At 37.4% G+C, this 17288-nt stretch overlaps 2 long non-coding RNA genes across 2 annotated transcripts; both read right to left on the bottom strand.

Annotated features, from left to right (window-relative positions):
- Positions 1–2932: 2932 nt before the first annotated feature.
- Positions 2933–3880, bottom strand: LOC131599859 (uncharacterized). The gene is made up of 3 exons (XR_009282936.1): positions 3605–3880; positions 3257–3512; positions 2933–3177 (listed from the first exon to the last, which is right to left on the bottom strand). It is a non-coding gene; the product is annotated as an uncharacterized LOC131599859 (long non-coding RNA).
- Positions 3881–13671: 9791 nt separating this feature from the next.
- LOC131599858 (uncharacterized) lies at positions 13672–14725 on the bottom strand. The gene is made up of 4 exons (XR_009282935.1): positions 14070–14725; positions 13927–13990; positions 13738–13818; positions 13672–13701 (listed from the first exon to the last, which is right to left on the bottom strand). It is a non-coding gene; the product is annotated as an uncharacterized LOC131599858 (long non-coding RNA).
- Positions 14726–17288: the final 2563 nt, after the last annotated feature.

The following is a 17288-nucleotide window of genomic DNA, read 5'->3' as shown; positions in this document are numbered from 1 at the left end:
TTCGATTTTAAAATTCAAAGTCTATTTTGATTTTAGGGTCTGCCCTTATATTTCTGAACTATGCATACATTCACTCTCCATTTTCCTGCCTTTGCCATCTTTTGGGGTTACCTCCGAGGTTTCCCTCCGACTGCCAACCATATCAGATCAAATGCAAAGCTAAGTGCCTTTCTTTGTTTATTTAGTTATTTTTAAATTCTTTATCCTTTTATTTTTTAGGGTTAACCTCGTTTGCCTCCGAACCGATAATGCATTCACCCTTCTTTGTTTATTCTTTCCTTTTCAATTTTCAGGGTTTGTTGACCGCCAAGGCTACGCCATGGGTAACCCTAAACCCTAAATCTTTTCTGTTTTCTTTTATTATTACCTGTGCCAAACCCTTTTGGGGATCCGCTGGTTTCAATTTCCCTTCCCCTTTATTGCTTTATATACTGCGTGGTTAGTAATTTAGGGAGTGCAAATTTAAACTGGATTAGAGTCACTAATTACAAGATAAATAACTGAATTGAACCACATGATTGTTGCACATACACGCACTCTTTTGGGGTAACCCCTCTGTTGCCTTGTTTCCTGTTGCCTTTGTGTTTTTTGCAGAATAATCCATGTCCCTCGAATACGAGGATACCTCAGCCATGCTGCCTCGATAAATAAAGGTCATGCGACCCTAAATGATGCTGCCTTCGATACACAAATATGACCTCGACCCTCGGAAGTTGCCTACGGAAAAGGCTGAGGTATCCTCTGGTTGCCTACGAATAAGGCTTATTCTGATCCTTACCTTAGACTACCTGCCCTTCTATGGCATGGGACAGTCTTATGGCAAAGGATATTTCGATGACCCGTTTACCTCCAAACGAAAGGCTTCCTGCCCTCTTATGGCAAGGACTGACCCTTTCATTCTGAAAGGCTAAAAAGAGACCTATCATCTGAGTTTAAGGTAATTGCCCCTAATTGTCATACCCCAAATTTGTCCTACCCCTTTACTTTTAACTGGCTTAAGCTTCCCATTTCATCTGCATACCCTCATTAGGGCATTTGCACGGCTTTGCATTCATTCATTAAATAAAGCATATAAAAGCATGGGATCAAAGGTCATAAAGCAAGTTGAGGTTTCACTTAGGTCTTTGCAAGGTTATTTATCTCCTCAAGGATGGCGTCTTGCACATGATCGAGACTATGATTAGTTCAGATCTTGAAAGGTACTTGATGAGAGGAATTCTATTCACATGGAATGTTTTGACCTAGGGTTTATTTCCCTAGGCATTTGGTGGTCTCGACATGCTTAAGAATGCCTTGCAAGTCAATTAAAGATGTTATTGATTTATTGGAAAAAAAAGACATGTGGAGATTATTTGCAAGGTTGTGGACTACATCAAGCAAAGTTGACCTTTTGACTAAATTCATGTTGATCCATATCTGTGGTTACTATTCCACCTGGATTGCTTCACTAAGTTTGCAAAGATGGAAATCTAAGAAAGTATATGTTTTGAATTTAAAATTCAAATGAGTATGAGAGAAGATGCAAGAATCATATACTACTCAAAGTACAAGAGTGAAGTCATGTATTCAAATCCGTTACAAGTACAAGGAAAAGTCAAGGTTTATTTGAAAAGGTCAACATTCAAATCAAAAGTCAACACTCCACTATTCTAAGGTTCAAAGGTCAAATTACATTTCCAAAGTCCAATCCATTTTACAAAGCCCTTCCAAATTTCTATCCAACATTCATTACAAAAAAGAGCCATTTTCATTACTCCCATTCAACCAAATCCATCACAAGTTCATTACAAGTTCAAGTATATTACATTACACCATTCAAACAATTCATGATTCAAATAAATCAAGTTGTCACAATCCGAACACAAACTTCCCTCATTATCCAAATCATGTTCATTACAAAAAGACCAATTATTCATACATTTGAGTCCATGCATTACATCATAAACTCATTACAAAAATCATACAATACAAAAATCCATTACAAAATATCCAAACATCGAGTTTTGGTGCCTTTATCCTAATCTCGAATCTTCAATTCAAGTCCAATAGACCTTTGCTTCTTCATCTTCCAGCTCAGCACCAGAATTCAACTTCATTCTCTTTCTTTATGAACCTGTCAACAAAAAATAAATACAATCAGCCCTGCATAAACAAAATTCAAACCATATACACATCAATAAACCAAAACCAAAACCAAAACAGCACCTAATCCCTACCAAAAACAATTTCAAAGCAGAGAGATCAAACTAACATTTTCAGCATACCTACAGTAGGAGATGTCAAGGACTAATTTCCAATCAACACACACTAAGGTGATTTTCATCAGTCATCACTCTTCCATACTTGCAGTAACATAACACGCACATGAAGTCAGCTTGAGAAAATCCAATTCAAACACAAAAAACGACCATTCACATTTCAACTGCAAGCTCTGACTTATTTAGACTTCACCCTTGTACATATCCATATAAACCATAAATCCAAAGCATTCTGTAACTTCCATAACTAACTTCAATTTCAGTCCCACAAATAACTAACTCAGCTTCAATTCACAACTAACTTCCCTAACCATAACTGCAAAAACAGATTGTAACAGTCCCCTAACTAATTTCCTAACTACCCTAACCAACTAACTCAGTTTTAACCCTAACTAACTTTCATTCACATAACAAAAAAAATCAGTTAAACTACATAACAGAATCCAACAGAAAGAAACTCACCTTGATCAACCTTCATTCTCTCGATTCTTCATTCATCCATAATCTTCACTTCACCATTTTCCGACCATCTTCAATACTCTCTTCATCTTCACCATCTCCAAATCTCAGAACCAAATCATCTCACGAAACTCACCACAACATCACCTTCTTCATCACCTTCCGAATCACCTTCTTCATCACCTTCCGAATCACCTTCTTCACCACCTTCCGAGTCACCACCTGCATCATCTCAGAACTTCCATGGTTCAACCTCCAACGCTCTTCATCTTTCTATCTCCATCATATCTTGAGAAACCAAAAAAGGGGAATCAAACAAGAGGAAAGTCAGTAACGGAATCGAGAAAAAAAAACTAGAAAACGTAACAGAAAAAGAAAATTGAGAGAGGAACAAACCGTAACAAACTTGAAGCATTCTCGATCCATTCTCCAAGCTTCTCCCTTCGTTCTGCAACAAAATCTGCAAAATAGAAAAACAAAAGTCACGATTCATCTTGAAATCACATCACGGTAATCATCTTCATCTCTGAGAAATCCACCTTCGGTCTCGTCGCTCTTCGAAGAATCTTCACCTCATCATCACGCCTCAACTGCGATCTTCAATTCTTGTCAAACACGATTCGCAAATTCACGATAACAGCAACATCATCACCTCTTTGCGCATCCTTCATCATCAACAGCAACACGAGGCAATATCATCGCAATTCATCCTCCATCGCAACTACAGAGAATCGTCAGTCAACACAGAACCTTCATCTTCATCATCTGCAATTGCAACAGAGAAATACATCACACCTGCCACAATTTCAACGTAATAACAACGTGAAGCTTCATCATTGCAGCACCGAGTCAGAGACGGAATCGGAACGAGAAACGACTTATCTGACTTTTGAAGAAGACATCGGAGCGATACCGGCCGTTTAAGAGGTTGAATCATAGAAACCGCGCGAGATCGAGAGAGAGCAAGATCGCATCGGAGAAGAAGACGAGACGAAGAGAGAGAGAGAGTCCGAACGAAGACGAAAGAGGCGAGAGCGATGTTAAGCTGAGGAGTCACAATAGGATCGGAAACGAGTGGGGATTTATGTTTACGGGGTGATTAGAGACGGTGGCTCACGGTGGTTATGCCGCCGGAAATCGCACTCGAGAGTGAACAAGAGAGAGTTGAGTCTGAGAGGAGAAGCTGAATCGTCACTCTTGGTAACCCTAATCCCTTTTGTTCATATTTTTTATTTTTATTTAATTGTGATATTATTGGAAAATCTTGCTAATTGATTAATTATTAATTGTCAATTAAAAGAAAATCTGATAGCATAATTGGTATTAATTGAGATGAACTGGACCAATTGCCATGCGAATAGTGAAAATCTGTGTTTGGATCTATCTCTTTGGGCTCCATCGAATTGCCATATACACCCCTGTAGACCACGCACCTCTCTGTTTGATACAAATTCTGAACAAAAATGTCTGTGGGCCTTCATCCCTGGGCCTGCGTAAATTTCAGTTCATACACCATAATTCAGTTTTAAACTCCCTGACTCCATTATTTTCCCATTAGAATTTAGGTTGCTTAACATAGCTTTGTTCCAATCTTTGTATAGATAAAAACAGGTAGTAATCACTATTAAAAATGGTAGATTTTAGGTGATAAACATAATAAAATTCATCTTTTTCTAATTTGATTTTAGGTATTTTGTTTAGAAATTAATTGTTAGATTTTAGTCATAGGTTTCTCCTTCATAAAAACAATAAAAAATACTAGTTTAGGCTTATTAGAATTTGGATTTTTAGTACAATTTAGACTTGAATTAGAATTCCCTTAACATTTAAAAAGGTCATAAACAATAGTAGTAATTTTTAGATTAATTTCGCACTAAATCCTTTATGTTTCGCACAATTTCCATGCTATTTTTCATATAATTGTTGTGTGATTTTGTTACTTGTTTTGGCCATGCTTTAGGCCTATGTTGTTAAATACCACTTGTATGCTTCTTTTAATCACCTTGTTAACATTAGAATTTAGACCTAGAATAACATAGATTAGAATGTTAGATCTAGTTCCCTATTTCATTCTTTTTCTTTTTCAACTCTTTAAAACATTAATAAAAGGAAGATGCGAATCACATTAAGCAAGTGATAGAGAAATGAGTGGGATTCATTCCCTAATCTATTTCTCAATCGCTTAGTGGCATAGAAACGAGTGGGATTCATTCCCTAATCTGTTTCTCGGTCACTACTTAATGGGAGAGAAATGAGTGGGATTCATTCCCTAATCTGTTTCTCAAACATTAATTAATGGGAGAGAAATGAGTGGGATCCATTCCCTAATCTGTTTCTCAAACATTACATAATGGGATAGAAGTGAGTGGGATTCATTCCCTAATCTGCTTCTCGATCATTATACATTTTATGTGATTCAATTCGCAAAGTAAACTCCCTTTAAAAAAAAAACACCTAACCAAAAACACTTAAAACACCTAACAATGGTTCAAATTAAAACAAAGTAGAGAAAGTGGTGAGTGGCCCGGTATTGGGAACTGTTCACCACTCATCTACCCTAAAAGACACAAACCAATCATCTCTTTTTCTTAAGGGCACCGTTATCTCCGCTCTATTGCATCCTAGGCTGTCCCCTTATGCAAGAGCGCGAGCGTTAACTCCGCCCAATAAAAAACACAAAAACAAACAGAAAATCGTGAGCCGAACTACGGCGCTCTGATTCCTGAAAAGGATACGTAGGCATCAAGTCGCGGGGCTTGAACGAGCACATTTGTAAATATTTCCTTGTTTTCCCCGTACTTCTTTTGCATTCATTTGCATGTAGGCATAGACATAGACACACCCTTTAGATAGAAACAAACATAGGTGGATACCATCGAGTACGATGGGCGCGAGGGGTGCTAATACCTTCCCCTTGCGTAACCGACTCCCGTACCTTGATTCTCTGGTCGCAAGACCTTGTTCCTTCCTTTGTTAGGTTTTCTGATATTCCTTTCCCTTATGGGATAAATATATTGGTGGCGACTCTGTTCATTTTTCGCGAGCGTGCGACAGCTGGCGACTCTGCTGGGGATGTTGATAGACCTGTGCTGGTCCATTCTTGGCGAGTCGATCCTAGCCTTTGTTTGTTTCTTTTATTGGGTGTTTATTTATTTGTTTATGTGTTTACATTTTGTATATATGCTTGCATATCATGTTTATCTCCTGCTTGCATATCATGTTTACTTTCCGCATGCATCTGGACTATATTATGGGTCCCCGTGGGGGCCACATATTTTCTCTGTTTGCAGGTTGGGTGGGATGATTCTATGAGGTAAAAGGCCCAATACACAGGCTATGAGTGCACTTTAGGTACCCTAGGATAGAGTGGGAGCATGGTTTGTCTCGAGGTGTACGTCTCGGGATGGATCATGTGACTACGAGCAGAGTAGTGGTTTCAAACGGAGGTATTATCGTCACCCGCATCCGCGCTGTGATGATGCTTACCTTCGGGCGGACCGTATACTGCGTTTCATGACCTTACCCTGGCCTAGATTCACCTGTGAGTGGGGAGGGATATACATGACAGGTACTGTTGGTGACTATTGGTCTTCCTGGTATTCAAAAAGGTGTCGGACCTTTGATTCTGTGATATTTGACCTGTATCAGTTATTCAGAAGATTGTACAGTGGTTATTAAGATTATATGGACCTTGATCCCATGTTGTTGCATTGCATAACATCATTGTTTTATCCACTTCATTCATGAAAGATCCTAAAGTCTATTTCCAAAAAAAAAAAGGAAAAAAAAAAAGCAAAAAGAAAAGAAAAGATACTCCATATAAAACAAAGCCTTGATTCCAAAAAAAAAAAAAAAAGCAAAAAAGAAAAGAAAAGATATTCTATACAAAAGAGAAGCTTTGATTCCAAAAAAGAAAGATGAAAGTGTGGGAAAAGACTTTAGGATCTCTCATAAATGAAACATGCATTCATACTATCATGCATTTCATGGTTCTTTCAAAGACTTATGGGACCATTTCTATCCAGATTTCAAGATCAACAACAGATTTGACTTCTCACTGCCACAACTCCAAGATAAACTATGGAACAACTCCGTGAGGTTTTTGAATGAGATGAGAACAGAAATGGAGACTGACATGAGTCAGTGCATGGAGGTTATTCAAGCGTTTTCTCTTTGACAAGAAGAATTGAGACAAGTTCCTCAGAGGCCAAACGCAAATGTTAATCTCCCCCCATGAGAAGGTCTTATGAATCAGAATGTTGAAATAACGTTGAGATTCCTATTCTTGGTAAGGAGAATTCACATCATTGAGGTCTTCAAGTTTCCGAGTATTGAAGTTGACAAAAGGTTCCACCTCTTGGAGAAAAGATTGAAAGCCATAAAAAGTCGTGACACCACTGATTCAGATGTTGTTGGTTTGTGCCTAGTGCCTGATATCAAGAATTGCAAGGCTCATTAACTCTCACTCCGAATGGTTTGGATATTGAAGCTAAAATGGTAATCATATCTTGTACATAGGTGGAAGTTGCTTGGGGCTCCCGCACGAGGGATAAGCAAGACGTACTCTTATCTTGAGCATTGCGCCATTTGCATTGCTCGAATCCTTAAAAGCATTACAAATTCCTATGTGAATCCGTCAGAATCTTCTTCCGTGTGATAATCAAGAGTGTTCTTCACAATGATTCTCATTCTCAAGGTTCTACTTCATATATCAATTGCCTTTTCTCAGGATCTCCTTCTCAGTGGCTTTGCTAGTTAATAGAGACAAGAAGAATATGAGAAACAAATTGATGTGATTGCCTTGTGCTCATTCATTTCCTTGTTTGTTGGAATCACAATTGGTTAAGATTCTAGTATTGGGTCTTCTTCACCACAAGTGGCTCTCTTGAGTTGATGATCATACAAGATTCTTCCCATTTATGATGGCTATTACTACTCTAGCAACTATGCTTGGGGCTCCCGCACGAGGGATAAGCAAGACATACTCTTATCTTGAGCATTGCATCACTCGCATTGCTCGAATCCCTAAAGTAAGGCAAAAGTTTACAACTCTTGGGTGACTTCGTTGGAGTTTTCTTTTGAAGTAATCTGAAGTGTTTGGAAGGAACTGCAGAAAGTATTCAAGCTCAATAAGTCCAGACGGAGTCAAGTCTCCTCAACAACGACATTCATTTAGTTTCTTACTGCATTCATTGTAATTTTTCCTTTGTTGTTTAAGCATCAATAGCATGTAAAAACTTGTTAATTTCTGAATGAAAATCATAATACATTGTTTATGTTTGTCTTGAAGTAATCCATTCGTTTTCACTCATAAAATGTTTTTGGAATTACGATACCAACTTCACTAATCTCTTGCTTAGGCAAAAGCTGAGGGAGAATGATGAAAAATGAAAAATCTCTAATCATGTGTGTTCGAATAAGAACCCTACTGAGGATGTACAGGCATTATTTCAAATCCCCAAACACCGGAGATATAAGGGAGATAGACCCTCGTCAACCCCTTTGAGCCTTGAAGTAGGAGTTTATTTTTTAATCATAAAAACCCTTATTTTAACCTTGGGGCAGGGTAGTGTTCATTTAACTTGATCGAGCTTTCAAAACTCACCAAAAGGGTGTGCATCTAAGGATACAACAATGGTTATCCTTCAAAAGGTTGAGGAATGTCAAACCGCAATGACTACCCTTATTCCATCAAGAGATCAAGAGATGACGATACCACAATGGTAATCCTTCATCAAATCAAAGGAGTGAGGCAGTCGTAATCACCTCCAACGAATCAAAGATAATGCGAGGTCACACGACTTGTTCAAAAAATAGCAAAAAATGGCAAAAAAAATAAATAAGAAAAAAGATGAAAAGAAAATGATAAAAGAATCATGAGAAAAAGGATGATGAAATTGCCAAGCAAGAACAAAGTCGTGTGATAATGAATCAGAAGAATAAAAGGTGAGCGACCGCCATGCCCGAAGAACCTCATTGATTCCTCAACCATTTCAAAACTCCTTGAGGGATGAACACTCGTGTCGAGTTAACTGAACATAGGAATGGAGAACATCATGAAGGGGGTGGGTACAAATAATTTTGAGCCTAAAAATCCCTTGTTTTCTAAAAAACCGTGAACCTGGCCAAATTACAACCCTTAAAAGTCCTAATTGAAGTAGGGTTTATTTTGAAAACGCACTCCAATGAGATAGCGTTTAACTGACTCCCAATGAAGTGAAACCCATATCCATGTTGGTATCGTACGTTTGCTTTGTCTTCCATATGCAAAAATCGAGGTTGTGTCAACTAGTGATTCATTCACAAGAGGTCGCAATCTCATTTCAATAAAAAGTTTCTTTAAACTTCAAGACTAACATAGGCTTTGCATTAGAATTATCATTCCTAGAATTAACATTCTTTTGCATACAAACATCTGCTTAAACATCAAAGAAATTTCAGGATGAGAATCAATGAGTAACTTGATCATGTCAAAGTACAAGAAACTTGAGAACTCTGAGGAGTAAAAGCTAATCATCTCAAACATTGACCATCAAGGGGCAGGTTCTCTAAAGAAGTTCGTTGGGCATGAACAGTTGATGCGTTCTTTGATTACTCTGTGGGGAAGAGTCTGAAGACTCCGTTGAGCGTGGTAAAGTTGTTTCCATGTTTTATTTGACTTCAAAACAAAGAAAGCTTGGGGATTCTAGTAATATGTACCTAATCAGGGGCAATTAAGTCGAGGTTTGACCTCTCAAATTCAGCATGTCTGGGGCAATCATGTCGATAAATCTCTTCAAGCTTTGATCAATCTGGGGCGATCACGTCGAGGAATCTCTCTTGTGTTCAACCAATCTGGGGCAATCACGTCGAGGAAGCTCTCTTGAGTTCAACCAATCTGGGGCAGTTACGTCGAGATTCGACTAATCTCTTCAAGGATCCTTCAGGGAAATTTCCTTCATGGGTCATGAAACATGGGGCATAATCTTTTGAGCTATTTTGTTCTCTCCCCAACCATATGAGTTTTATTTCTCCTAGAATCTTGGTCTCTCCCCAATCATGGAGTTTATTTCCCCTGAGAGTTTGTTCCATTCCTCAAGCATAGGAGTTTATTTCTCCTAGGAGTTGTCCTACTTCCCTAATCAAGGCTCCTTATCTGGATTTCTCGTCCCCCAACATGGTGAATCGAGGGAATCTCCTCAAGTTGAAAATATTCCAAGCAGTGGCACATGGTAAGAAGTCAGAAGCCATTCTTCAAGTCAAAGAAAGGGGCATCTTACAAGTCAAAGTCCAATATCTATTGGCACCTCCACATGGTCCTTAACACTAAGGGGATTCTCCCTGGTGTTTACCTCACTAATGCCTTTATTTGGCATCCTGCATATAGTGTTCACGGCATATAACATTGCATCCTCAAAAGCGTAGCATATCCATCAAAATGGAGCATTACGCCATAGAAAAATTCAAACATGCATACAAATCATAAGCCAGATAATACAAATCACCACTCAATCAAGACGACGATACTTCCCCACATAAAAGTTGTCCTTACAAACTCCGATTGATATCTGCTACTACATTACAAATCTCCTCCATCCACGGTGCCGATACCTGGTGTCCTAAATCTCTAAAAGAAGTCTCGTTTTCTCTCTCCAATATGGATCGGATGCAATGTCTTTCTTCGTCAGAATCGTTGTCTCCGAGGTTATTTCCCGTATGCTGCGTGCAGATTAGAGCGCGAATGAGGGTGGGCATTCAACCCATCTCATTTTCAATCATTTGGATAACCATACTTGGTGTGTGGCAATTTGAACGATTGCCGCTCTTGAAGAGTTACACCCCGCCTTTGGCCTGAGGGATTAATGTAATTCTTATGCTTCGCAAGCATCTATATCTCCGTAATCTCCAATGGTTACTATCATCTTCTTATCGAGTCTAGTCGTCACTAGTCTTGTCATGGTTATTTCCCGTGTGCTGCGTGCAAACTAGAGTGCGAATGAGGGTGGGCATTCAACCCATCTCATTTTCCAAGCGTTTGAATAAACCATACTTGGTGTGTGGCAATTCGAACGATTGCCACTCTCGAAGAGCTACACCCCGCCTTTGGCCTGAGGAATTAATGTAATTCTTATGCTTCGCAAGCATTAATATCTTCGTGATTACGTCTTTTGATCGAGTCTAGTCGTCACTAGTCTCCGTGGTCCCTTCCCCCGTACGGGAAAACTTTTCAAGTCCAACCACCGTGTTGTCAAAGCCCAGTTCCTAACCTGGCAAACCCTTTCAAAGCCCAGTTCCTAACCTGGCAAACCTTTTTCGAAGCCCAATTTTCAACTTGGCAAACCATTTCAAAACCGAACCCCGATGTTGAGTCTTAGATCGTTCAAGGTCTATTCTGTCCTGAAGATCGTACGAGGTCTTCTCCCGATGTTGAGTCTTAGATCGTACGAGGTCTATTCTGTCCTGAGGATCGTACGAGGTCTTCTCCCGATGTTGAGTCATGGGTCGCACGAGATCTTTTCCTTTCAGTTTTGAAGATCGTACGAGGTATTCTCCCGATGTTGAGTCATAGGTCGCACGAGATCTTTTCCTTTCAGTTTTGAAGATCGTACGAGGTTTTCTCCTGATGTTGAGTCGTAGATTGCACGAGGTCTATTTCCTTTCAGTTTTGAAGATCGTACGAGGTCTTCTCCCGATGTTGAGTCATAGGTCGCACGAGGTCTATTTCCTTTCTGTCTTGAAGATCGTACAAGGTCTTCTCCTGATGTTGAGTCGTAGATCGCACGAGATCTATTTCCTTTCAGTCATTGTTTCATGTAACATTTCTTATGGGAACCTTGTATTGGCACCTTGGGCTACGTTACCAGCTATCACCCTTCTTCCAATTACTCACTGTAAATATTTCCATCAAGAAAAACAAAACTCTCTTTCCCCAGCAGACATCAAAACAAAAATAAGATAACACTCACACCATCTTCTCTTTAGGACAAATTTCTGGTACTTTGATATTTAATCTTCTTCTACCTCAAATGCTCGAAAGGCTAGCGCCAACCTCGCCTTCAGGTTTAAGACGATTAAATAGGGGCATCTGTCATACCCCAAATTTGTCCTACCCCTTTACTTTTAACTGGCTTAAGCTTCCCATTTCATCTGCATACCCTCATTAGGGCATTTGCACGGCTTTGCATTCATTCATTAAATAAAGCATATAAAAGCATGGGATCAAAGGTCATAAAGCAAGTTGAGGTTTCACTTAGGTCTTTGCAAGGTTATTTATCTCCTCAAGGATGGCGTCTTGCACATGATCGAGACTATGATTAGTTCAGATCTTGAAAGGTACTTGATGAGAGGAATTCTATTCACATGGAATGTTTTGACCTAGGGTTTATTTCCCTAGGCATTTGGTGGTCTCGACATGCTTAAGAATGCCTTGCAAGTCAATTAAAGATGTTATTGATTTATTGGAAAAAAAAAGACATGTGGAGATTATTTGCAAGGTTGTGGACTACATCAAGCAAAGTTGACCTTTTGACTAAATTCATGTTGATCCATATCTGGGGTTACTATTCCACCTGGATTGCTTCACTAAGTTTGCAAAGATGGAAATCTAAGAAAGTATATGTTTTGAATTTAAAATTCAAATGAGTATGAGAGAAGATGCAAGAATCATATACTACTCAAAGTACAAGAGTGAAGTCATGTATTCAAATCCGTTACAAGTACAAGGAAAAGTCAAGGTTTATTTGAAAAGGTCAACATTCAAATCAAAAGTCAACACTCCACTATTCTAAGGTTCAAAGGTCAAATTACATTTCCAAAGTCCAATCCATTTTACAAAGCCCTTCCAAATTTCTATCCAACATTCATTACAAAAAAGAGCCATTTTCATTACTCCCATTCAACCAAATCCATCACAAGTTCAAGTATATTACATTACACCATTCAAACAATTCATGATTCAAATAAATCAAGTTGTCACAATCCGAACACAAACTTCCCTCATTATCCAAATCATGTTCATTACAAAAAGACCAATTATTCATACATTTGAGTCCATGCATTACATCATAAACTCATTACAAAAATCATACAATACAAAAATCCATTACAAAATATCCAAACATCGAGTTTTGGTGCCTTTATCCTAATCTCGAATCTTCAATTCAAGTCCAATAGACCTTTGCTTCTTCATCTTCCAGCTCAGCACCAGAATTCAACTTCGTTCTCTTTCTTTATGAATCTGTCAACAAAAAATAAATACAATCAGCCCTGCATAAACAAAATTCAAACCATATACACATCAATAAACCAAAACCAAAACAGCACCTAATCCCTACCAAAAACAATTTCAAAGCAGAGAGATCAAACTAACATTTTCAGCATACCTACAGTAGGAGATGTCAAGGACTAATTTCCAATCAACACACACTAAGGTGATTTTCATCAGTCATCACTCTTCCATACTTGCAGTAACATAACACGCACATGAAGTCAGCTTGAGAAAATCCAATTCAAACACAAAAAACGACCATTCACATTTCAACTGCAAGCTCTGACTTATTTAGACTTCACCCTTGTACATATCCATATAAACCATAAATCCAAAGCATTCTTTAACTTCCATAACTAACTTCAATTTCAGTCCCACAAATAACTAACTCAGCTTCAATTCACAACTAACTTCCCTAACCATAACTGCAAAAACAGATTGTAACAGTCCCCTAACTAATTTCCTAACTACCCTAACCAACTAACTCAGTTTTAACCCTAACTAACTTTCATTCACATAACAAAAAAATCAGTTAAACTACATAACAGAATCCAACAGAAAGAAACTCACCTTGATCAACCTTCATTCTCTCGATTCTTCATTCATCCATAATCTTCACTTCACCATTTTCCGACCATCTTCAATACTCTCTTCATCTTCACCATCTCCAAATCTCAGAACCAAATCATCTCACGAAACTCACCACAACATCACCTTCTTCATCACCTTCCGAATCACCTTCTTCATCACCTTCCGAATCACCTTCTTCACCACCTTCCGAGTCACCACCTGCATCATCTCAGAACTTCCATGGTTCAACCTCCAACGCTCTTCATCTTTCTATCTCCACCATATCTTAAGAAACCAAAAAAGGGGAATCAAACAAGAGGAAAGTCAGTAACGGAATCGAGAAAAAAAAACTAGAAAACGTAACAGAAAAAGAAAATTGAGAGAGGAACAAACCGTAACAAACTTGAAGCATTCTCGATCCATTCTCCAAGCTTCTCCCTTCGTTCTGCAACAAAGTCTGCAAAATAGAAAAACAAAAGTCACGATTCATCTTGAAATCACATCACGGTAATCATCTTCATCTCTGAGAAATCCACCTTCGGTCTCGTCGCTCTTCGAAGAATCTTCACCTCATCATCACGCCTCAACTGCGATCTTCAATTCTTGTCAAACACGATTCGCAAATTCACGATAACAGCAACATCATCACCTCTTTGCGCATCCTTCATCATCAACAGCAACACGAGGCAATATCATCGCAATTCATCCTCCATCGCAACTACAGAGAATCGTCAGTCAACACAGAACCTTCATCTTCATCATCTGCAATTGCAACAGAGAAATACATCACACCTGCCACAATTTCAACGTAATAACAACGTGAAGCTTCATCATTGCAGCACCGAGTCAGAGACGGAATCGGAACGAGAAACGACTTATCTGACTTTTGAAGAAGACATCGGAGTGATACCGGCCGTTTAAGAGGTTGAATCATAGAAACCGCGCGAGATCGAGAGAGAGCAAGATCGCATCGGAGAAGAAGACGAGACGAAGAGAGAGAGAGAGTCCGAACGAAGACGAAAGAGGCGAGAGCGATGTTAAGCTGAGGAGTCACAATAGGATCGGAAACGAGTGGGGATTTGTGTTTACGGGGTGATTAGAGACGGTGGCTCACGGTGGTTATGCCGCCGGAAATCGCACTCGAGAGTGAACAAGAGAGAGTTGAGTCTGAGAGGAGAAGCTGAATCGTCACTCTTGGTAACCCTAATCCCTTTTGTTCCTATTTTTTATTTTTATTTAATTGTGATATTATTGGAAAATCTTGCTAATTGATTAATTATTAATTGTCAATTAAAAGAAAATCTGATAGCATAATTGGTATTAATTGAGATGAACTGGACCAATTGCCATGCGAATAGTGAAAATCTGTGTTTGGATCTATCTCTTTGGGCTCCATCGAATTGCCATATACACCCCTGTAGACCACGCACCTCTCTGTTTGATACAAATTCTGAACAAAAATGTCTGTGGGCCTTCATCCCTGGGCCTGCGTAAATTTCAGTTCATACACCATAATTCAGTTTTAAACTCCCTGACTCCATTATTTTCCCATTAGAATTTAGGTTGCTTAACATAGCTTTGTTCCAATCTTTGTATAGATAAAAACAGGTAGTAATCACTATTAAAAATGGTAGATTTTAGGTGATAAACATAATAAAATTCATCTTTTTCTAATTTGATTTTAGGTATTTTGTTTAGAAATTAATTGTTAGTGTCATACCCCAAAATTTGCCCACACATTTCAAAAGAAATTCAAAACTATTTCAAAATTGGATCTTTATAAAATCTTGGGTTCACTTACATTGACATCCTGAATTTTATAAATATTCGATTTAAAGTCTATTTTAAAATATAATAATTTACTCTTAAATTATTTATATTTTAATAAATAGCAAAATGCTATGCTTCATACACTTTCAATTGGCTTTTTATTCAGAAAAAGCAATATAGCACAATTGGTAAGGAGGTAAGGTTTGCAAGTATAAGGTCCCGGGTTTGAATCCCACTTCTGACATTTTTTTCTTTTATTTCTTTCTAACTTTAATTTTAATTTCTATTTCAAAAATCACAAAAAAATGCATTTTTTTTATTTAATTGAATTTTCGTTTTTTTAAATTAAGCATTTTTTTTATATATTCAATTTTATGCTTTTATTCACTTTTTATTCAAAAATAACCAAAAAACTAACTGTAACTTTAACTTTATTTGTACTTATACTAAAAAAAAATCACCAAAAAAAATAACTTTTTTTATTTATTTAAATATTGATTTTCGTTTTTCACGTTTTTTTTAATTTTTAATATTTCTATTTTATTCACAAAAATAATTTTTAAAAAAAGAAAGATATTCCCAATTATGTTTAAAAACAAACTCAAGACAAAAAATCTTCAAAAATGGGAAAATATTAAAGTGGTGGACAACACTCATAATCTCAATAATTTTGTTTGTTCTATACCATATGTGAATTGATTTTGAGGCTATAAAAGCACTCTCTCACGATACATAGAGGGGGCACATACACTCACCAAGTTCTAACCCTTATTATCTTTTTAACCCACAAAAAAAAATCACTTATTAACCTTGCTCACGTTAAAACCACAACTTGCCTGTCATCACCATTTTCAATACTCATACACTCTTCCAAACCACCCACCATTGTAAATACAATTCATCACTTCTATCATCTCCATAATCACTCACAAACTACACACATAACACCACTTGTTTTTACCATTAACATGATTCATGAACATAACTCTTTCCACCCCAATATTAAATCATAAACAGAATTTGAACATAAAATTACATGATATTGTCATCTTTACTATACAAGCCATTACTAATAATAACACAATACAACTTGCATAAGTTTTTTTGTGTTTACAGAAAAAAGTGAAAAAAAGAGGATTCAAAATCAGTGCCAGCCGTCTCAATCGGAACCACACCGCACCAGTCATCACGCAAAGCACCACCGGCCGGAGCCCTCCACGATCTTCGTAGCGTATTGTACAACCACCTAGATGGCCATCAAATCCAGCCGGTATCCACTCCTCCGGTCGGTCACCATTTGTTCAACTGTTGCTCTCTTGCTTTTCATTCTTTCTATTACATTGAAATAAGTATGTGGTGTTGTTGAAATGAGGGTCTTTGAAATAAAATGCTTGTCTTGGTCTTAGTTTATTATATTTGTTGTTATAAGTTACTGGTACATGCTTTGGTGCTTATCGAACAGAGAGATGCACATGATGTGTTATGTGGCTATACTTTTTTTTTTCCTCATTTTATTATTATAATTCACACCTCATATAATTGTTAGTTATTATTTTTTTTTAACTAAATACAAAAAAGTAATGTATATATTTCATTTCGTTTTTTAGTATAAAGATACAAAAGATATTTTATTTTATTAAGCTTTTCTTTTTTTATATAAAAAATTACAAAAAAAATGTTGCTTGGTGATAATTTCTATTTAGAATTTAATATGGTTTATATTTTAATTTTAGTCACTATTTGTTCATATATTTGTTATTATTATTATTATTATTATTCATATATCATTTTAAGCATTGTTATATTGCTAACACTTTCTTGTTTATTGTGAGGTACTACACTTAAGCCTTAGGACTATGGTGGACATTTGCAAGTTACTGATTCTTATATATTTAATCTTTTTACTTTTTGCTTTAATTTTCATCTTGGGATTGTAATAAGTTTTATCACCCCGATTACTTGTAAATCCCCCGTCCCGAAGCGAT

Source organism: Vicia villosa, linkage group LG4 (genome assembly GCF_029867415.1).
Source record: "Vicia villosa cultivar HV-30 ecotype Madison, WI linkage group LG4, Vvil1.0, whole genome shotgun sequence".
In the NCBI taxonomy this organism is placed as follows: Eukaryota; Viridiplantae; Streptophyta; class Magnoliopsida; order Fabales; family Fabaceae; genus Vicia; species Vicia villosa.
Note: the sequence above shows the minus strand (reverse complement) of the source record. Positions and strands in the feature narration are given on the sequence as shown.